We start from the raw sequence: 22,973 nt of genomic DNA, 5'->3' as shown, positions 1-22,973 counted from the left end.
TTTTCCTGCCAGAATTCTACTACTCTCCCCCCGCCCCCCCCCTCCCCCCGGTCATTTTCAAGAAACCCAGAGCTTTTTCTCACTCCAGGAAGGCCATGTCCAGGCCCCCTGAGTGAGGAGCTGGCGGGGCGGGATGGACAGTGGCAGAGCCGGATGCCCAGCGCGGATCCGGTCCCTGGGGAGCCGGACCAAGGGGGTACTGTGAGCTGGAGCGCCCCCGGGCCTCAGGAACCGCGGGCAGAGCTGACTTTGCAGCCGCTCAGCACCTCTGGCTACAAGGTGGACACACCGACCTGATGCCCTGGAAAACACCTTTAGAAAATGGCTTTTAGGGGAGCAGATTTGGCGAGAGGCACCAAACTATACCTTGCAGTGCCCGATCCCGTGGCAGTTTGTGTCACCACTGTGTCTCAGAACGAAAACAACACCCTAAGGTTTCGCGCCTTCCGGGAAGCGGCAGTGGAGACCCAACTTGGAAATAGGCGAATGGGGCCTTTGCGTGGCAGGTGCGGCGGGGCTGGGGGCGGCGCGCAGGGAGGGCGCCCGCAAAGCGCTCTCGCAGAGTTGGGCGGGGGTGCTCGCCGAGGTGACAGGAGGAAGCGGGAGGTGGAGGGTGGAGAGGAGGTCCCGCCCCCACCTCGCTCTCCTTTACGGGAAGTGATGTGCGGCCCGACGGAAAATACCCGCCGAGGACCCGAAAAAGGCCGTCAGCGGGTGGACGCGGCGCGCGCAGAAGGAGCGGCGTGGGGACCGCGGGCGAAGCAGGTGAGGCGGCCGGCGCGGGCGGGGGAGGCGCGCTCAGGCCCGGGGCTCCTGGAGGGTCCAGTCATCCCGCGGGGCTGAGCGACGGAGCGGGCGAGCGCAGGGTCTGGCCCTGGGGCGGGGGGGTGGAGCTGCAGCTCCTTCTCTCCCCGCCTGTGGGCGGCTGAGCCCACCAGAAAAGCTGCTTTGCTTCTCCCAGGCCCTCAGCACAGACCCCACGATGACAGAGACGGGGGTGAGGGTCAGCTTGGGCGAGGTGCTGATTAGGTGGAGTCCCAGGTTGGGACGGGGCTGAGGTCACCTCCGGGCGGCATCCAGGTGCGAGGCTCCCCATCTCGGGGTGGGAGGAAGGAAACTTCTCTGGCAGGAGAGGAGGAAGGTCCCAGACCTCCTGCACTCCCCCCCTCCGCTCCCCAACCCCCCGCCGTTCTTTCCTCCCTCCCTTTGTTGTCGGTTGAATGATTTATCATCTTGACACCTTTGCTGGTGAGGGTCTGGAAGGGCAAACTGCACGGGTGGGAGAGGGTTCTCTCTTTCCCTGCCAATCAGACAGAAAACCCTACCAGGCAGCCAGGCTCTCGGGTCTTGACTGGTGGTAGGGCTGGTGTGATGACTCGTTTGGTAACTATTGCCAAAGCTTTTGTCTCTGTCCCAGTAGATCACCGATTAAGCAAAGTCAGGCCTGAAGTGAAGGAAAGCTTGTGAGCCCTTGACTTCACCTTCCCAGCATTTCGGCTCCTGCGGGCCACATGACTTCCTAATCTCCTGCCAGGGGGTCCTCTTTCTTACCTCTATGGGCTAACAGCTATTTTTTCCTACTGGATGGATTATCACTTTTGGGTCAGCTCATCATTCAGATGTTGAGAAGGGGAGTAGTGTTATGCTGTATAAATTTTCTATAATTATTGGTGATATAACTTGGTGCTTCACTGTTCTTGTTCCATTTATTTATTTATTTTAACCTTCTTAGAAACTTGCTTTAGGGGGAAAACACAGTCTGGAAAACAGAATTTCTGCAGTTGGTTACAAATGAAGAAAGGTTAATGTAGTGCTGGAAAGACTTGACTGACCATCATTCTCTTCTATATTTTATGTTAGTTTTCATTCCTACTTTCTTCCTTTCCTTTATTCTTTCTTCCTTACTCCCTCACTTCCTTAATTTCCATGGCCTGCCTTGATTTTTAACTTTGATGAAGTACAATTAATTTATTTTTTCTTCTGTTGCTCTGCTTTTGGTGTCAAATCTAAAAAACCATTGCTAAATCCAAAGCCATGAAGATTTATGCCTATGTTTTCTTCTAAGAGTTGTATAGTTTTAGCTCTTACATTTCCATCTTTGACTCACTTTAATTTTTCTATATGGTGTGTGGTACGGGGTCTAACTTAATTTTTTTGCATATGGACATCCAGTTCTCCCAGCACCATTTGTTGAAAAGATTATTTTTTCCCCTTTGAATGCTGTTGGTGCCTGTGTTGAAAATAAATTGACTGTAAATGTGAGGGTTTATTTCTAGACTCTCAGTTCTACTCCACTGATCTGTATGTCTGTCCTTATGCTAGTATCATACTCGCCTCTTTATTAGCTATGTACATGGTGAGTTTTGAGATCGGGAAGTGTGAGTCCTCCCACTTTGCTTTTCTGTTTTGAGACTGTTCTGGCTATTCTGGGTTCCCTGAATTTCCATATGAAATTTAAGATCAGCTTCTCAATTTCTGTTGCCTTGGTTTTAAAAGAGATCTAAGGGTCTTGAAGTGGGCAACAGTCTCTAGGAACCAGACTCTTGATTTTCCTCTTCCAAACCCGCTTTCGCTTAGTCTCACCTGTCTCCGTTAATGGCAACTTCACTCTTCCAGGTGCTCAGGCTAAACACCCCAGGGTCACCCCTGATTCTTTTCTTTCTCTCACACTCCACATCTAGTCCCTCAGCAGATCTCATTGGTTCTATTTTGAGTCTATACCTAGGATAGGAAATTTCCACAGTTTCCCCTGCTTCCACCAAGTTCCTTTCACTTCTGTCGCCTGGATTACTCAAAAGCCTCCTACAGGGCCACTCTGCTTCCACCCTCACCACTCTACAGTCTGTTCTCAACACAGCAGCCAGAGTCAATTATGTCTCACTCCGGTGCTCAAAGCTCTCCAGTGGCTTTTTATCTCAGAAGGAAACCAAAGTCCTTACTGTGGCCTGCAGTCCCCTTACATGGTGTGGGGGGCTTCATCTTCTATCGCTCCCCTCTTTTCACACTCTGCTTCAGCCACGCCTCAGGACCTTTGTATTTGCTGTTTCCTCTGCCTGGAATGTTCTTCCTTCAGATGTCTGCACAGCTTACTCACTCATTTCTTTCAAGTCAAAAGTCATTTCTTTAGAGATGCCTTCTTGTACCATCCCATCTAAAATAGCATCCTTCACCCCCCACCCCCGCCCTGCCCCATCATTTTCTTCCCCTTTCCCTTGCCTTATTTTTCTTTAGAGTATTTATAGCACTTACTGTCATCACACACACACACACACAGACACACACACACAGAGATGTTGTACACAACATCTATCTCCCATTGGTGGAATACAAGCTCCATGAAGGTCAGGAATTTGTCTTGTTCCCTATGGTGGGCATAGCACCTAGAATGGTTTCTGGCACATATTAAGCCCTAAAAAATCATGTTGAGTGAGTGAAAAGGGAATGAGAGGCTGAGAAATGGGGATCACTCTGCTATTTCTTTCTCACTCTTCTTCCCACTTTATCCGAGAAGCAATGTCCATAGCTATACCACAACTCCTAAATCTCTCCTCTTCTATTCTCCTATTTTCCTCAAGATAATGGCCTTACCCTTCTTGGAAAGGGAAAGGTCAAACAAGCAGAAAGGTGAGGACTTTGGGTCCTTCCCACCGTGGCAGTGGGGAGACCTCTCCTCTGGGTGGGGGCATTCAGCATGTGTCTCCAGTGATTCGGTCTCTTGTTCTGATCTAGGGAGAGAGTGAAATCCCTTGGAAATTTGAGAAAATGGAATTTCATTTCCTAATGAATATTTTGCAGTACAGTGAATTTAATCTTTTTCTGACTTCTAACTGAAATTGCCAGTTCTGAGACTCATTTTGGCCTTTAATGACGTGACGACTTTAGGCTGTCAGCTGATTATGTGTATGTGGCCTTAGACAAAAAAAGAAGTGTTCAATAAACTCTTGCTGAATGTACCCATAAGTTAATGAATAAACTTGGGTTTGTTTTCCTCATTAGAAACCTCGAGCCCATATATTGAATTTTTCTTAGTGTACAGATGTAAGTATCTGGTCTCAGTCCACCTCATCCTGGTGCTCCTGATAGAGCAATATTGGCAACAGTTGAGAGGGGTTTCCCGCGGACCTCTCTCAGTGAGAATTGAATTAACTGGCCCAGACAGCACAGTAATCAATCTTCTGTGTTATTTTGAAAACTGAACTAGCCTTCCATCATTATTTAAACTTATCTTGGAATGTGCCCTGTCTATATCTTCACTACAAACTATGAAAAAGGATTATTTTTACGTACATGGAATATATATATATTTTTTTCTCTCTAATAAATTATGATAGGCTTGATACCACCTGAAAAACCAAACAGGGCTCACATATTTAAAGTGTGAGTCCGTAATTAACTGGATGGGTGGGAGAATCCCTCTCACCATGTATATGTATATCAAATCACCATGATGTACACTTTAAACATCTTACAATTTTGTATGTCAATTATGCCTCAATAAAGCTGGCCCACAATAATAAAAAAGAAAATGTGATCCCCTAGGCAGCAAGATTGTCTTGCCATTGTTAGAACAAGATTGCCTTCTGAAGAGAGGAAGTTTTCCCTTTCACTGCCTTCGCTTTTTATACTGTGTGCAGGTTTTGCCTGGATCTTATTTATTCCTCTGCCTCTTGGTCAGGAAGTTCCAGTTTATGGTCTGGTTTCCCTTAAGCTGATTATCTTGGGAGCAGACTGTGAGCACTGAGTTGGAGGAAGAGATAAAGGGTTTGTAATTAACTTTATGTCCAGAGGGTGAGAGGTGTGGAGCTGTGAGCATCCAGCTCGTTTTGGCCTCCTGTCTGGTGGTGCAGTACACCACATTGTTTTTCTTGTATGATTGAGGTCTATAACACTCATATTTCATTTACTGTTAAAGAAAACTTGATGCCTCACTTACTCAAAAGAAATGTTGAAAGTTATTCTTCCTTGCCTGTTTTTGTTTTGTTTTTTGCCTCTTTGTATGTTACCCATGAGAAGGCCTCCCATTTGGTGCCTCAGCCACGCTTGGCACCACCCACAAATATGAAATCGGACTTTTGAGTCTTGAAATTGAACTTTTAACGTGGGCTCAGAGGTAGGGTGCCAGATTTAGCAAACTGGAAAAAAAAAAAGAAATTTGCATTTTGGATGACCAACAACTGATATTTTACTCTAAGTATGTCCCAGGCAATATTTGGGACGTACTTATGCTAAAAAATTAGTTGTTTTTATGAAAGGCAAAATCAACTGGTGTCTTGAATCTAATCTGGTAACCCTGGTTTGGTAAACCTAGGTTTATGCACAGGGAATGCATTGATCATGATAATGTCCAAAGAACGACTGAGCTATGGCTCACTTTGGTGATTGCACATGTGTCCATCTTAAGGAAGGAGGGGGCTTGTAAACTCAAGGAGTATTAGAACTAGAAGGAAGTAGAAGATTATCTTACTCTAGTGTTTGGCAGTTAAGGAAATTTTTATCCAGAGATGTTAAGTCATTTTCTAAGATCACACAGTTAGTAGCAGAGCCAGAACCGGAACTCTGGGTCCAGTGGTTGGTCTGCTACATAATGTCTTCCCTTAAGAGATCATGTGTAAGTTGCTTATGTTTTCATGCTGGCCTTTAATCACTTCTTTTGCCACCCTCCCATGATCGTTCCATTCTCCTGCTGTCCTTCCAGTCCCTAGATACGTTATGTGGCAGGCGAAGCCATCCTCACGGATACCCTTGTCTTTTCTCTGAGAACCATAGGACTGTTTAGAGCCACCATAGGTTGTATTTCTGTGGTGATGCCAGAAAGCCAGAAAGCCTGTCTTTCCATGTGTTTTTATTCCTTTTAAGGTCTGGTTAATATTTTTGTCACCTTTGAGTGTTCATCGTAAGATGCTTTGATTTAGGAGGACTTGCTGAGAATAATTCCACAGCCACCAAGTACTGTCTCACTGTAAGTCACTTGCTTTGTGTGGCCTATTCCTTTGATACTCCGTATCCTTTTGTATTTTGGTAGAATAAATATGGAAGCTACGTGGTAAGGACCAATGCAGTAGATAGGTATATGTGACTTCCTATTTAGAGATGTGTCCTTTTAAAACACTGGGTTATTTTCTTACTGTTTAAAAGTTATTTGTACTTATTTGAGAAAGCAGTCTTGAAAACGAATATGCTTCCTCTGACTGCCACGAGAATACCCTATTTCAGAGCCACTAATCCTGTTTTTTCATAGCTTTGTTGATTAATTCATATAAAGCCTTACCAGCTGCCAGGTCAAAGCATAACAATAAAATTGGTTGCCAAGAGACTGAAAAATCTGTTCGTTCTTAACTAACTGCTGCTCATCTATCTTGCTCTGATCCCACCTCATGGGCAGCTGGTCAAGTCTTATCTGAGTATGGCTGGTTACTTATCTCCTGTATATTTGTATCATTTGCAACAAAGGCAGGGTCTCAGTCAGCTAATAAAGCTTATGGTAAGGTATTGTTTAAATTCTTGCTGTACTAGCCCTAACACGGGAAGGAAGGAATGAGACATACACCTGAGAATTTTAAAATATAATCCATGGTTGTGGTCGGGATTTCTTTGTTTCCTGCAGTGTGTGAATCATTTTCATAATGAATCTCACCACTGCAAGGGAGCAACCCCAGGCATGAGTAAAAAGGTCTAGCAGCCCTTGAAAAGATAAGGTACCGTCCTTCTAGTCAGATACTGGAGACCAAATGTGGCCAAACAAGCTGCTGGCTGTTCCAGGCTGGGCTTCCTTCGTCAGGGACAAGGTCAGTTCTCCATTGCCCCCACTCTGCTTAGGCCCAGAGGGCCGTGAAGTGGGTTGTGGTATTTCCTCAGGGAGTGACTCATCCCTGTGTTCCACAGCTCCTGCTGGAATGTGGAGGAACCAACACAGGCAGGAATTAGTGGATTGGTTTTTAGCTTCTAACACTGCCAATAATTAACTAAGTGATATTACACCAGCGTTCTCAGCTGGGCTGGTTCCGACTCGCTCCTCCCGCAGAGGGCACTGGGCAATGTCTAGAGACACGTCTGGTTGTCACACCTGGGGAGCTATTGCTGGCATTTAGTGGTTAGAGACCAGGGGCGCCTCTAAACATCCCACAATGCACAGGACAGCCCCTCATGGCAAAGGGTCAGTCCTGCCCACCATGTCAGTAGGGCCAAGGCTGAGAAACCCTGCGTTAGACACATCGTTGAACCTCTCTGGTGTGCGGTTTCCTGAGTTCCACATTCTCTCCATCATGTAAAGTTAACTAAGCCTAACTCCACCACTCTTGCCTTTCTAACCTCTCCCTCACCCCAATTCTAAGTCATTAAATGTGAAGTAGGACCCAGGCATCTATATGTGTACATAGTTTTTAATCCCCACCAGGGATGCTGGTGGGCAGTTGGGACTGAGAACCCTGCCCTCAGGGATCATGGAGTGAGGTCCTCACCAAGGTGCCAGGTGGACCATTTGAGGGGAGTGGATGGTGTAGGGAGAGCCTACCAGTAGGAAGTGAGAGCCGGGTGGCAGGGCCTGGCTGCCGTGTGACTCAGTGCAGGTGGAAGGCTGCCAGAAGGGCCGCAGGGAGCGCTGTGCCTGAAGGCTTGGTCCCTGAATTCCTCAGAGATGGGGCCCTCAGTCCCTCGGCCTGACGAGCTCTCAGCTTCCCGGGAGTGTCTGCTTCACAGATTCCCAGCTGGCCACCGTACCCTTGTGCCAGAGGTGCCAGAGACCTCAGAGATTCCCAAGGAAATAGTAGGACTGGCCAGTTTCTTCACTAACACCCCATTTCCTGCTTAGCTAGAGCCTCTCTGAGAGATTAAAAGTCAACAGCAAAAACCCCAACCCTGAGTCAGCAGCCCATTTTGCCCCCCAGATAAGGAAACCTCACTTGTTACACTTATGGCATCGTGTAATTTAAGGGCTGGTAGGCACCTTAGAAACAAGGGGGCCCAGCCTCCCCTCCACCTCGGAGGTTCAGAGCGGTCCCCAAGGTCACATGACAAATTGATGGCAGAGACGGTTCTAGAAGACAGGTCTGCTGGTTCTTTCTATGCCCCTGTGCAAATGTTTCTTAATTAACCAGCAGTGTCTCTTCCTTGAACTCTTCTGAAATATCACAGGAATTGAAGCAAGTATATTAATGATTTTCCCCTATGTTAAAGCAGTCCAGAAATATCTGTCTGCTATGGCTGTGTGCCAGCTGCCAGTTAAAGGCCACCATCATTTTTTTGCCTGTACTATTGCTTTTCTTCTTCTTCTTCTTTTTTTTTTTTTTGGCCACACCATGCAGCATGTGGGATCATACTTCCCCGGCCCGGTGTCAAACCTGCACCCCCTGCTGTGCAAGCGTGGAGTCTTAACCACTGGACCACCAGGAAAGTCCCTGCTGCTTTTCTGGTCCCGTTCTGTGCCACCCATAACCCATTCCTCACACAAAGCCAGTGATCTTTAAACAATGTAAATCAGATCATATCCTTCTGTTTAAAATTCCTCAGTCGGGGCTTCCCTGGTGGCGCAGTGGTTGAGAGTCCGCCTGCCGATGCAGGGGACACGGGTTCGTGCCCCAGTCCGGGAGGATCCCACATGCCGCGGAGCGGCTGGGCCCGTGAGCCATGGCCGCTGAGCCTGTGCGTCCGGAGCCTGTGCTCCGCAGCGGGAGAGGCCACAACAGTGAGAGGCCCGCGTACCGCAAAAAAAAAAACAAAAATTCCTTAGTCACTTCCCATTGCAGTTGGTGTAAAATCCAAAAGTTCTAACTGGTCTGGAAGAGTCTCCGTGATCTGAGCCCTGTTGACCTCTTTGACCTCAGTTCATCCCTGTGCCTCCATCTTTCAGCCTTATCTACTTCCTTTCTGTTCCTTAAAAATGCCAAGTTCTTTCCTTCCTCAGAGCCTTTATACTTGCCTATAATTCTTTTCTCTAGATCCTCACCTGGCTGGTCCCTTGCAGCAGAGTAATCCCTGATGACTCTGTTGAAAGTAGTCTCTAGTCAGTCTCTTCCCTATTATTACACTATTGTCTTCACAGGACTTAGTACTCTCTGAAATTATTTTATCTCTATCTTCACTTATTACTGTCTGTGTCTTCCTACTGAATTGTTCTGTCTATGAGAGCAGGGACTTTTTCTGTTTTGTGAACTCTCTATGCTTTAGCACCTAGAATAATGCCTGGCACATGGTAGATGCTAAGGTAATAAATGAATGATAGAGTAACTAGGGAGTTGGTGTTAGAGAAGATTGCCTGACAGATTGTCCTATGTAATTCCTATTTTTTCCTACATTGAGCTTTATTTATTTTTTAAACTTTCTTTTTTTAAAATTAATTCATTAATTAATTGTTGACTGCGTTGGGTCTTCGTTGCTGTGTGCGGGCTTTCTCTAGTTGTGGCGAGTGGGGGCTACTCTTCCTTGCAGTGCGCGGGCTTCTCATTGTGGTGGCTTCTCTTGCTGCAGAGTATGGGCCCTAGGCTTCGGTAGTTGTGGCACACGGGCTCTAGAGCGCAGGCTCAGTAGTTGTGGTGCACGGGCTTAGTTGCTCCGCAGCATGTGGGATCTTCCTGGACCAGGGCTCGAACCTGTGTCCCCGCATTGGCAGGAGGACTCAACCACTGCTCCGCCAGGGAAGTCCTGGACTTTATTTTTTGAACTAAAACTGGAATGCCAGTTTGATACATGAGAAAAGTGCAACAGTTAAGCAGACTAGATTCCTTTCTTTGAAGATGAATGTACTCACTTCCTCTGTTAAAAACTCTGTGGGAAGCAAATATAAAAGGACAAGGGTACTTGGTAAGCACAGACTCAGACACAGGGACTTAGAAATCAGACAGGTCCAAGAGCTTTAGTGCTGGATGAGGCTTGTAAGATCACCATGGGAATGGTTCCTCAAAACTGGCTGCCCATGAAAATCACACAGGGAACTTTTATTTAAAACATACTCACGCAGGGACTTTCTTGGCGGTCCAGTGGCTAACACTCTGTGCTCCCAATGCAGGGGACCTAGGTTTGATCCCTGGTCAGGGAACTAGATCCCACATGCTGCAACTAAAGATCCCGCACACGGCAACAAAGATCCCGTGTGCCACAACTAAGACCCGGTGCAGCCAAATAAATATTAAAAAAAAAAACAAAAAAAACCAAAACCTAAAAAAAAATACACATGCAAAACCACACGTTTTTCAGTCTCTCCTTTGGAGATTTTAATTTGCTATTCTTGGCATTAAGGCTGGGGAATCCATGTTTTATCTAAAATGCTGCTGTAGTGATGGATGGTGCACAGCCAGGTTTGGGAACCAGTTACTGAGCCCACTTCTGTTCCCAGGTGAATACACTGAGAGGTTCAAAGAGATCCCCTGTCTCACTCAGGGGCACCCACCTGGGGAGCTGGGAGATGGCACTCAAATCTCCCAGCTTTCTCTGCGCCTTTTGAAAAATGTAGTGAGAAAGAGTCTCAGGGACAGAGGTGGCACAGCCTTGGAAGTTGTGGGTTTATTACTTTTTTCTTTATTGACATGTAACTAACCAGTCTGGTGTCAAACAGGAAATGCATGTAGCATCGTTTTCCTTTTTTATTACAAACTGTCAGAACAATCTGATTTTAGTGGAGCGATGATCAAAGTGTGGTTCTGGGACCAGCAACACCGGCACCATCTGGGAACTTGTTAGAAAGGCAGATTCTCAGCCCCGGCCCAGAACTACTGATTCTGGAACTCTGGAGATGGCCCACCAGTCTGTATTTTCAAGCCATCCAGATAATTCTGATGCCCACTGAAGCTTGAGAACCACCATCACAGGCACTTTTTACAACCCAACCATTGGTTAAAGAAGCTGGCCTCGGCCTTTTAGTTGGTGACTCATTAACATGCAGGACTTAAGCTAGCCATCTGCTTTCCTTGGTGAAGTTTGTTCAAAATAGGGACTTTTGTTATAAATCTTCATTAGACTGCTACACAAGAAAGGGGGGGATGGGTTAATACTTGTTGAACACCTGCTGCATGTGACGCTCTGTGCTGGAAGCTCTTACCTGTTGTCTCATTTAATTCTCACAACCATCCTGCTAGGTAGGTATTATTATCCCTATTTTACAGATTTGGAGTCTTGAGGTTGGTGGACGTTAAACGTGGTCTTCCCTCTGGGTTATTTGCCCAGAGATGGTTGTGCGTTTTGCTGTCTGTGGTCTCCACTCAAACCTCTTTATGCACAATCAGGAGTCCTCTGGGAATCTTGTTATAAATGCACATTCCCTAGCCATCCTCTCAGAGATCCTCCTTCAGGGGCCTGGGTGGATTTTCTTCAGGTGCTCCAGGTGATTCTGCTGCCAGTGGGCATCAGACCATACTTGGAGAAGTTCTCTCCTGGATCCAATCACTCTTGCTTCAGTAGTTGGACCAGATGTCTCTCAAGGCTCCTCGGAGGTTCTGTGGTTCGCCAGTGTTTTGCTCACAGGCCTTGGGCACTGGGTGGGGACACTGGCAGAAGAAGTATGAACATGGGAGGTGGGAGCTTGGGAGCCTGGACAGAGAAGTCTCTTACATGCCTGGGTGTTCATGCTCTCTGCTGCCTCTTAGAGTGCCCAGGCCATGTCTTGGCTTTGAGTAACTTGTGATCCTCTCAGTTATCTACCCCAAATCGTGCAACTTTTCTTATAGCAACTTCGCCCTTGTGTTGGTGGACTGCCCTGATGTCCACCTTATTTTTCAGGCATAGAATGGACATATTTAGTGAATGAATTGTTAATCCATTAGGAGACAATGATTTGGTGCCATTCTGAAGGAAAAGAGGGAGATGAAAATTAAAAAAGAATTTCATCATGTCTGATGTCCTTCTTTGCGAGTTGGAATGCTGATTTCTGTCCAGAAGTTTAGAAGCAACTACGAACATAAGTACTAACATAAGAACCCCAGGGCGTCTGTAGTAGAAAAGATGCATGGAGAAGTCAACATTGTTGAAATATTACATTTCTTTAACAAGTCTTAGTCCCTGAAACAAATTGTGTAGGAAAAGGGTGGAAGGAAATTCATGAAAGCAAACATTTCAGCTTCCTGGGATCCACTGTATATAAGGTTAATTATTTTTCCAGTAAGAAAATAACCAAGGTACAGGTTAAGTTTCTAAGGATAATTTATTTTGCCACTGATATCAGAGTTGGTAATAACAACAGGTAACTGAGTCCAGTAGCTAGAGCTATCATTTATTGAGAGCTTACTATGTGTCAGGAATTATATGAACATTCTCTCACTTAATCCTCAATAGACTTTCAAAGTAAATATTATCCTTCATTTTACAGCTGATGAAATAGGCTCAGAAGGGTTAAGTAATTTAACCAGTGCTGGGACTGGGGTTTCCAGGTATGCAGGACTTTCGGTGCTAAAACGCAGTCCCAGGTAAACTGGGATGGTTGGTTTCCCTGAGTGTCACCCAGCTCACTGACCTACAGTTGATAGTTAGAAAGTAAGCCCAAAGGGTTCTGAATTGTCAGATAGATGATTCATATATGGAAATGTGCAGATTTGCCCCACAGAGAGACCGTCAGAACATTTTGTGGTGCCCATTTTTCTCTATTTTATACATAATTCTTATCTCGTTTATTTGGTTTCCATGTGCCTTGTCAATTAGAAGCTGCACATTGGCGGGGGAAGGGGTGACCCTAGAAAGGCACACTGATTATTATGGTGAGGGACAGCTGGCTAACAGAGGAGGTGAGGACAGGGAGAATGAAATGTAAACTAATAAAAGACAAAATCAATACAGTGTCAGGAGGCTTTTATTATAGGGGCAAACATACCTTAATAAGAATAGCTACTTTTGAACATTTACTATGTGCCAAACACTGTTTTAAGTACTTTATAGGTATTACATAATTCAATTTTTACAAAATAATCCTGTTATTATCCTGGTTCCACAGATGAGGAAACTGAGGCACAGAGAGGTTAAGTAACTTGCTGAAGGTCACACAGCCAGTGAGTGGTAAAGCCGAGATTCAGAGCCAGGCAGCCTGCCTCCAGGGCCCAGATCCTCAGCATCCTGTTTCCGTGTAGACCCTAGATCCTGAGGATGTAGCACACATCAGAGGTGTTTATTGTGATGGCCTGACTCATCCAAGAAAAAAAAATTTAAGCTTGGGCATTACATTTCATTTTGTATTAATTAATTTTAAAGATTTTATCAGGGCATAGTTCTACAAGGCCTGTTAGGAGAAGCCATCTGAGTCCCCGCCCCCAGTTCATTTCCTGCTCCCCAGAGTCAACTGCTTTCAGTTCTTGCAATGAATTGACTCTTGCTGGTCGTTATATCCCGTCTCTAAATGACGTACTTATATTTCTATGGCCGGTTTTTCAGTTTGAGGCATTATCTGTTGATGCTTTACTATGGAAGAAGAGAGTTTTAGCTTGTTTTTCTACCTATACCCCTACCACACACGTATACCATTTCCATCTCCTCCTTCTCCCGACAGGTACATCAGAGTTTTAGCTAGATTGACATGTCATGGGCTCCTTTGCATCTTTCAGCGTCCCTCCTGGGTTGGGCAGATTCTCCCGAGAAGACCATTTGAACCCACCTGCCTGTGGAGTATGCCTGCCTTCTGGAAGTCCAGTGTGTAGGTGAGGGTGGAGGTGTGTCTTCATACTTAGCAACTTCTCAGTGCCTCCCCCTGCCTCCACTGAAGTTGGTATGACTCAGAGACCCTCTGAGAGTCTGGTACTCGGCGTTTTACTCTCTCCAGAGAATAAACCTTCGACTACTGCCAGACCTGGAGGAGTCACAAGGCTGGCAAGGGTGGGGCTTGGGGTGTAAACAGACTTCCACCATTTTTAGCCCCACTTTACCCTCTCCCCTCCCTCGGAGGTGTTTGGGGCCCCAACTGCCTAAGCCTTTCTGGAGATTCTGTGATGAGTTGCTTGTTGGCTTTCTCTAACGGCAGGTAAAGAGTCCGCTTTCCTGGGTCTGCTAATCGATTACCTCTTGTTCATCTATTCGATACTTTCTAGCTTCCAACATTTTCTTCCTGTTGTTTCCACTTATGTTCTCTTTGTTTTTGTAAGTTTATGTCTGTAAGAAATAAAATTCTCTTCCTTGTTATACTAGTGAGATTTGGGGAGGTAATAGAACTAAATGTATTTAGTGTGCCATCTGTATCCTGAAGCCTGAAATACATTTGAGAAAGCTTTCACTGCAAAGTGGTCTAAAAAAAGGTTGTATTGCTCTAAGACTTATAGTTCTATGAAAAATGGGGTTGTTGAAGTTTTACTTGCTACTGAAAGTGTCGTTCCAGGACAAGGAGCATCATTGTTACCTGGGTATCACCTGGGTGCTCCTTAGAAATGCAGAATCCTGGGCCCTACCCAGACCTATTGAATCAGAATTAGCATTTTAACAAAACCCTAAGATTCCTAAGAACCCTGAAGGCTGAGAAGTGCTAATATGAAACTTTACTCAGCTTCTACTGTAATTTAGAATAAGCTAACTATAATGAGTTTTAATCTGGGATTTAAACATTTTGGTACTTTCCCTTAATAAATTATTCTCCACATTCTAGAGGTTGCTGTGAGAAAAGAGGAGTATATAAGTTTTCCTTTATAAACCACATAAACCGAAAATTCCGTGTCATTTACCAGATGATGTCAGACTGGTTATGTTCAGGTGTTTTCAGTTGCTCACATTTCAGGTTGGTGATGGGATTGTGTAGATTGTATCGGTGGAGCCTTCAGTCACACTTTGAGTGGTCAAAGTGAGCGGGTGGCTTCCCCTAGAGGCAAAGGATAGAGTGATTCGTTTTACGCCCAGCATCTATCCCAGTGACAGGCTTGTCTTCAGCTAGTGATTTGTGGGACGGGTGAGTCAGATAAGACACAATTCCTGTTTTCAAGATATTCAGGAACTTCCCTGGCGGCCCAGTGGTTAAGACTCCGTGCTTCCACTGCAGGGGAGCACGGGTTTGATCCCTGGTTGGGGAACTAAGACCTCACAGGCCATGCGGCACGGCCAAGAAAAAAAAAAGATATTCACCAACCAGCAAGAAATAAATTGGATAATTACCATACAGGGTTAACCTGTTCTAGGAAGAGTGAGCACAGAGAAGGGGCATCTCATGCAGCATTACTGGCAGAAGAAGGAGCGAAGGACTAAGTCTCTGGGTGAGTTTAGAGCAGGTGCCCTATGGGGAGTGTATCAGAATCACCTGGAGGGCTTGTTGGCCGCCCCCATCCTTAGAATTTCTGATCCCATAGGCCTGGGGTGGACCCACGAATGTGCATTTCTAACAGTTTCCCAGGTGCTGCTGGTGACTCTGCTCTCCCATTTTGAAAATCACTGGTTTATAGAATTACAACTAGTTGTGGTGGCTGGAGTCAGGAGGCAGGGATGACAAGGAAGGCAGAGGCCTGAGGAGTGGGGATGCCACTGCGGAGGTGGTGGGGAGCCGTTGGCTGGCTTTGCAGAGGACGGTGATGGACACCCACTTACCTTTTGGAAAGATCACTTTGGCTGAGGCGTGGAGGATGGGTCCGTGGGGGGGCCCAGTTGGGGGCCAGAAAACCGAACGTGTGGTTGATTGTAGCCATCCAATGAGAAATGATAAACACTTGGAATAAAAGCAAGAGGAGGGAAGAGCCCTAGAACTTGGTGGCTAATGGAAGTGGGAGGAGCCACTGAGGGCCAGTCAGATGTCTGGCTGGATGTGTGTTCGGATTGTGTTACTCAAGACACAGGAGGAGAGGAGGGTCTGAAGCAGGGTCTGGAGAGGAGAGCACAGGAGGTAAGTGGAGGGCAGGACATGTTGAATTTAAGATGCCGGCAAGATATCTGGGTGGACCGCGCGGTAGAGAGTTTCCCTCGTGAGTCTGGAGGCCGGAGTGAGAGGTGTAGGAAGTCCCGTCACTTCTGCCACTTAACACTGATCTCCCGTGGTGTTTGTTTGGATCAGGCCTTGTGTTTGTAAAGAAACAATATTAATATAAACCTTCAGGGCCTTGAGAACACAGTACCTTTAAAGATGTTTTTTCAAGAAACATCTAATTTTTTGATGGGGGGAAAAAGAAAAAGTTGAAGTGTGAGTCTTCTAACGTTGGAAGGCGGTTAATACAGCCACCTTCTGTCTGAGAGACCAGGAGATTGGGTTTTAGTAAAAACTTGAAAGGGGCAAAGTCACTTGACTGGTTTGCAGGCCATATGACGAACAGCTGAGACTAATTAGCTGGATTGTGGGTTTTTACAGAGAAGCCTGATTTTGAAAGTTGATGGAGCAAATTGCTTTTCAAAAGACTCTTTTGAAAAACTTTTACAAGTAGGCGATTCTGACTTTCACATCTTTGTATTAGACAAAAAGTAACTTTTTAGAAGAGGACATGTGATTCCAAGTTGTATAATTGTTGAAGTATTGGGAACGCCAGTCTCTGAAGTTTTAGGAAAATTAACCAGCGATTTATACTTTATCAACGTATGCTTTTGCTTTTTTTGGTGGTGGGGAGGGAGGTAGAGTTCTGCCATGCCAATTTTCAAGTACTTAAAACATGTGCACTTTAACATAAGATGCCACTGCACGTTAATTTTTTTTTTAAACAAAGACTTCAAGACATCTGCTAAATTTCTTGGGTTTAGTTTGAAAAGTGCATTTTCAGTTACCAGAGAGTGAGTATGAATACTGACTGCATTCTTCCTTTCTTTTCTGTGCTTTAACAAAGTAACAGAGGCTTTTATTCTCAGATAATATGTTGAACAAGAGAGCCGATTATGGAATTGAATTGCTCTAAGAGTCTCGCTCATCCTCTGAGCATTTTATCCACAACAATTGAAGCTTATTGGGATTTTGTTTTCAATACTGTTAATAGCTCTAGTGGAGAATTATATAAGCATGTGTTTTAGTGTAAGATGTATTTCTTCTGTCAGTTAAATTTGCCTTCAAATTATTAATTTTGTGATGTGTGGAAACAGCATTGTGAGGAAAGGTCCATCTATTTTAGAGGTGCTTAGTGATAGTATGCAGGAATGAAAGATCTGGGTGATGAGTATGATGGGGTATCTTATTATACAATTCTCCCTACTTTTAGATATGTACCAGTTTGCTGGAACTGCCATAACAAAGTGTCACAGACTGTGTAGCTTAAATAACAGAAATTTCCTGTCTCAGTCCTGGAGCCTAGAAGTCTGAGATCAACGTGTTGGCAGGGCTGGCTCCTTCTGGGGGCTCTGAAGGAAGGGTCTGTTCCAGGCCTCTCTCCTTGGCTTGTATATGGTTGTCTTCTCCCTCTGTCTCTTCTTGTCATCTTCCTTTTCTGTGTGTCTCTGTTCAGAAATCTTATTATAGGGACACCAGTCACATTGGATTAGGGCCCACCCTAATGACCTCTTTTTCATTTGATACCCTCTCTAAGGACCCTCTTCCAAATCAGGTCATGTTATGGAGTACTACGAGTTAGGACTTCAACATATGAATTTTGGGGGAACACAATTCAACTCATCACAGATAAATTTGAAAGATTTCATTACATCACACTTTGCCTCCACGTGCATGCAATAAATATTTATTAAGCCGGGTGCCTAGACTGTGTTGGCTGTTGAGTGTGTGAAGATACATAAGACATGGTCTCTGCCCACTAACACTGGTTTAATCATATGTATGGATATAACTTCGTGAGTGTGCGTTCACTTACCTCTTCCATTGAGTCGTGGCCACTTTCACTGTTGGGTGTCCCTGGAGACACAATCAGCATCTTGGCACAAGGGCACCTGGAAGGGCTCCCTTGCTCTGGAACACCCTCAAGATAGGTGAGGAGAGTAGAAGGACCCTTAACATTCATCTAGTCTGACCTCCTCATTTCACAAATGAAGCAACTGAGGCTTCAAAGTGCTCAAGTCATTTGGCTGAGGAGCGTCAGAGCCAAGGCAGTGTCCTGACTTCCACCCCAGTACATCATTTTCTTTTCTTGGTCACAGTTCATGCTTTCACCTGGGAGGGAACCCAAAGTCTCATCAGAAATCAGATGAGAGGGGGACTTCCCTGGTGGGCCAGTGATGAGGGCTCTGCACTTCCACTGCAGGGGACCATCCCTGGTTGGGGAACTTAGATCCTGCATGCTACGTGGTGTGGCAAAAAAAAAAAAAAAAAAAAAAAAAATTCCCATGAGAAAGAGACTTGATAAAAAGCCGACATTCTCTGTTGAGATTCTTCTAAGTACCAAAAAAAAAAAAGTTTTGGGGAGGAGTGTTTATTCATGAGGGCATTTCATCTATAGAATGTCCAGGTTGTAGTTAATACATCCCAAAGGAGTTTGCTCCCACCTTGGTTAGTTTCTCTGTCTCTTTCCACTTTCCCTTTATTCTTTCCAGGCACAGTGTTCAGTGACCCAGCAGCCATTAGAGCACAAACAACATTTTTTCTTCTTTCTTGCTGCTGCTGGCGCCCACAAGACAGGAACTGTGGTAGAAAGAGAATGCTGATGCAACCTTACCGGCCAGCAGGATAGCGCCATGGGAACCAGGACCTGCGCCTGTTTGGCAGGGCTGGGAGCCCAGGGCTGCCTCTGCCGCTGGTTCAGCATCTGCCCTTTCCAGTCCCTCAGTACCTGAGCGCTCACGGAGGACATGCTCCCCACTTCCCTCTGTTTCTCATCTCTCTTTTGCTGTCATTCCCTCCTTCCTCCCTAGGAACGTGGTTGATTTATAGCTTGAGCCATGGTGCAGCATATGTGATAGCTGATGAGTCATGGAACAGGCCCATTAAAAACAAAAGCTGATTTTTGCAGAAGCCATCGTTCTCTGGGGCTGTCTTTGCAAGAGGACACCTTCTTGCTTTCTGGGGTGCTCCCGGTGTTGCTGTGGCGTGGCAGGGGCCCTGCCCTCTTGGCAGAGCAGAGGCTGGGTTTGGTGGGGGTTGGAGGGTAGGGAGGTGATGAGATGAGGGCGCTGCGTGAGAGGTGAGCTCGCATTGCTGCTGCTTCTCTGGAGGCAGGAGCCACTTTGCTCAAACACAGATGCAAATCATCCAAGAGCTGAGAGCATCGATGTTGTTGGGCTTCTCTTCTCCCTGATGTCGTCTGTAAAGGGGTCCTTTATTGTAAGTGCTGGATTTATCACTCAGCAAATATTGAATGGATCCTCTGTTTTCACAAGAAGGAGAAAGTCCAGACGGCTTTAAGCTGGCACCTCTGTGCGGTGGTGACTGACCCAGCCTATGGACTGTCGTTTGAAAAATTTCCTTCCTAGCGTCCTTCTTGGATCTCTCTGGTTGAGCCTTCACATTTTGGCTCTTCACTCTAAAAGGCCATCTTATCTCTCCCATTTTCTCAGTAAATCAACTGTGTTGAGGGCTTTAAAATCCGTCGTGTTAACCCTTGTTTTTCTTTTGAGCCCTGTTTCTGTTTTCCACATGCCAATTAAACACAACTCCCTGGATGTCCCTGAGACATGAGGGACATTTAATTGGCCTTGTCCCATACAGTATAACATAGTAGTTGAGAGCGTGTCTGGGTTCAAATCTTGGCTTTGCCTTTTATTGGCTGTGTGACCTTGGAGAACTTACTTAGCCTTTCTATGCATGAGTTTTTTCTCATCTGTAAATTAGAGAATTCATAGGGTTGCGAAGCTCTAATGAGTTAATATTTTAAAGGGCTTAGTAGTCAGTGAGTGTTACTTATAATCATCTCAAACCAGCTTTTCCTCTCTTAGTTAATGATAATACCTTTCATTCAGTTTTGGTTATCTTTAACTCATACCAGTCAGTTAAGAAATTATACTGATTTTCTGCCTCCTAAATCTATCTTGAATTAATCCCTTCTTCTTCATCCCACTGTCACCAACACATGTCACTCACTGTCTCTCCTCATAGCTTCCTGGTCCTCTGTGTATTCCCAGTCTCCATGTGGCTGCCAGAAAGATCTTTCTAAGACACAGACCTTGTATTCCTCCTCTTCGTAAAAGCCTGTAGTGGCTTTCCATTGCCCAGAGGACAACACAAGACTTCCTAGTGCCATATAAGAGTCCTTTCAGGCCCAAGTCCCAACTCTCTCCCATCTTTTCAGCCTGTTGGGACACCTCCTGTCGCCTCCCCGTACAGCCCTATAGCGGCATGCATCTGCTGAGGTCCGCTAAGTGCATCGTAGCCTTTTCCCTCTTAGACCTTTGCAAGTGCAAATGCTCTTTCCCGACTCCCACCCTCCCATTCAGTCACCCCAGCACCTGCTCCCTTCTCATGGCTCTAAACCTGGCCTGTGTTTTGTACTTCGAATGTCAGACAGCCCTTACCTAATTCCATCAAAACTCGGTTACGCCTTTCGGATTGGCATCTGGGATCATTTTGGTTGATGGTTTCCATGATCTTTAAAGGATAATGCTTATTTGACATATGAGGTGAAGTCCTTTACCACATCATATGTGAACTGTGTAATTCTTGTTCATTCGCATTTGTCACCTGCGTCTCTGTGTGCTGATGTAAGTCCTTGGCTCAGGTGCCCCTCTGTGAGGCGGCATAGTGGGCTCCCCGCCCCTCTGGCGCTCTCTGCCCCAGGCCTCCTGGCTGCCCAGCGTTGTGTGCATATTTCTGTAACGTTCTTGTTCCACTGCATTTTCGTTGTTCATTTCCACGTACAGCGCTTCTGTGAGACGTTGCTTTTCTAGAGCCTTGTGCTAGGTGCTTAACATAGTGGTGAGCGCAGGGCCTGTTCTCAGTGCTAACTTATTACAGGCGTGATGTTTGAACTGATCTGCTCATCAGCCACGACCTGAATTTCTATCATTCATACCAGGCTCTCCCTCCTCAGTGTCTTCAGGCTTTGCTGGTATATCTTTGGATCATTGGTGTAGGACAGTCCACTTGTCAAATTTTATTTAAAATTATTAACGCCTTTTGGATTGATATTTATATATCATTTTGCATTTAGTTCTGGTTATATTTAAGGACATTTGGTGTATGTATATTTCTTGGGAAATACTTCCGTATCTGTCACAGCCATTCTCCACATCATCCTATCCTTTATAATTTTTCTGATTTTGCATTTGCCTTTTTTGTTTTTTTGGTGGTGCCTCATGGCATGCGGGATCTTAGTTCCCTGACCAGGGATCAAACCTGCGCTGCCTGTAGTGGAAGCACGGAGTCTTAACCACTGGACCATCAGGAAAGTCCCTGCATTTGTCTCTTGAGCCAAGTTTTCCTTTATTTATTTATTTATATAAATTTACTTACTTATTTTCTGCTGCGTCGGGTCTTCGTTGCTGCCCGCTGGCTTTCTCTAGTTGCGGCAAGCGGGGGCTACTCTTTGTTGTGGTGCACGGGCTTCTTGTTGCAGTGGCTTCTCTTGTTGCGGAGCATGGGGTCCAGGCGCAAGGGCTTCAGTAGTTGTGGCACGTGGGCTCAGTAGTTATGGCTTGCGGGCTCTAGAGCGCAAGCTCAGTAGTTGTGGTGCACAGGCTTAGTTGCTCCACAGCATGTGGAATCTTCCCGGACCAGGGATTGACCTGTGTCCCCTGCTATGGCAGGCAGATTCTTAACCACTCTGCCACCAGGGAAGTCCCCCAAATTTTTCCTTTAAAGCCACTTAAAAGTGTGTTTAAAAAAAATAGATTGCCATCTAGTCTAGTTTTTATAGTTCTGAAAAGTGTTTAAAAAGTAAAAGTGATTAAGTGTTTATAGAAATCACAGAATGAAGATAGACTGTTTTTTGTTTTGTTTTGTTTTTGTTTTTATGGTGTTAGAAAACTTACTGCTGGCAATGACCCTGGGGCTCCTTGGAGTCAGGTGCGAATTACAATTCTATATAGTCTTGTGATGTTTAATTTACTTTTCTTAGGATGAAAGACTCTAGAAGTTTGTTTGAGAGCTGCTTGCTGATTTCTATTTAACTGCCCTTTTTCATCTAACATCCCTGGTAAAATAGGTGTATTTCATGGAGTTAAATACAGACATTAGTATAATTGTATAGGCCAATTGAAAAACAAAAAAAAAAACTTGGCAGTTTTTTCAAAAGTGCATCGTAAATAATTAGCTAGAGTTTAGAAATGTACCTTCAACTTCTTTAATTTTAAAATGAAGATGTCACCTTTTTTTAAATTTTTTTATTTTTTAAATTTATTTTGGCTGTGCTGGGTCTTTGTTGCTGCGTGGGTTTTCTCTAGTTGCGGTGAACAGGGGTTACTCTTCGTTGCGGTGCCTGGGCTTCTCATTGCAGTGGCTTCTCGTTACGGAGCACAGGCTCTAGGCGCGCGGGCTTCAGTAGTTGGGGCACGTGGGCTCAGTAGTTGTGGCACATGGGCTTAGTTGCTTTGTGGCAAATGGGATCTTCCCGGACCAGGGCTTGAACCTGTGTGCCCTGCATTGGCAGGTGGATTCTTATCTACTGCGCCACCAGGAAAGTCCAAGATATCACCTTTTTTTTCTTTTTTTTTTAATTTTTTAATTTTTTGCGGTACGTGGGCCTCTCACTGTTGTGGCCTCTCCCGTTGCGGAGCACAGGCTCCGGACGCGCAGGCTTCACGGCCATGGCTCACGGGCCTAGCCGCTCCGCGGCATGTGGGATCTTCCCGGACAGGGGCACGAACCCGTGTCCCCAGCATCGGCAGGCAGACTCCCAACCACTGCGCCACCAGGGAAGCCCCAAGATGTCACCTTTTAAAAAGTGATAAGATCACATTTAAAAAAAATTTTATTGGATTATAGTTGATTTACAATGTTGTATTAGTTTCAGGTGTACAGCAAAGTGATTCAGTTATATACATATTCATTCTTTTTCAGATTATTTTCTCATATAGGTTTTCATAGAATACTGAGTAGAGTTCTCTGTGCTATACAGTAGGTCCTTGTTGGTTGTCTATCTCATATATAGTAGTGTGTGTATGTTAATCCCAAGCTCCTGATTTATCCCCCACCTTTCCGCTTTGTTAACCATAAGTTTGTTTTTGATATCTGTAAGTCTGTTTCTGTTTTGTAAATAAGTTCATTTGTATCATTTTTAAAAATTAGATTCCACATATGCGTGTTA

General features: G+C 45.3%; 1 protein-coding gene across 2 annotated transcripts in view; it reads left to right on the top strand.

Annotated features, from left to right (window-relative positions):
- The first annotated feature begins 643 nt into the window (after positions 1-643).
- The window catches only part of RAB27A (RAB27A, member RAS oncogene family), a 73,725-nt gene continuing 51,395 nt past the window's right edge, over positions 644-22,973 (top strand). The window contains exons 1-2 of one of the 2 annotated variants that reach the window (XM_065870975.1): positions 644-765; positions 16,323-16,441. The gene's annotated coding sequence lies outside the window, so the exon portion shown is untranslated. The remainder of the gene's footprint in view (positions 766-16,322; positions 16,442-22,973) is intronic. The other variant, XM_065870976.1, reaches the window with a different exon arrangement.

Source organism: Phocoena phocoena, chromosome 2 (genome assembly GCF_963924675.1).
Source record: "Phocoena phocoena chromosome 2, mPhoPho1.1, whole genome shotgun sequence".
In the NCBI taxonomy this organism is placed as follows: domain Eukaryota; kingdom Metazoa; phylum Chordata; class Mammalia; order Artiodactyla; family Phocoenidae; genus Phocoena; species Phocoena phocoena.
The sequence above is the reverse complement of the archived record's forward strand: the minus strand, read 5'-3'. Positions and strand labels throughout refer to the sequence as shown.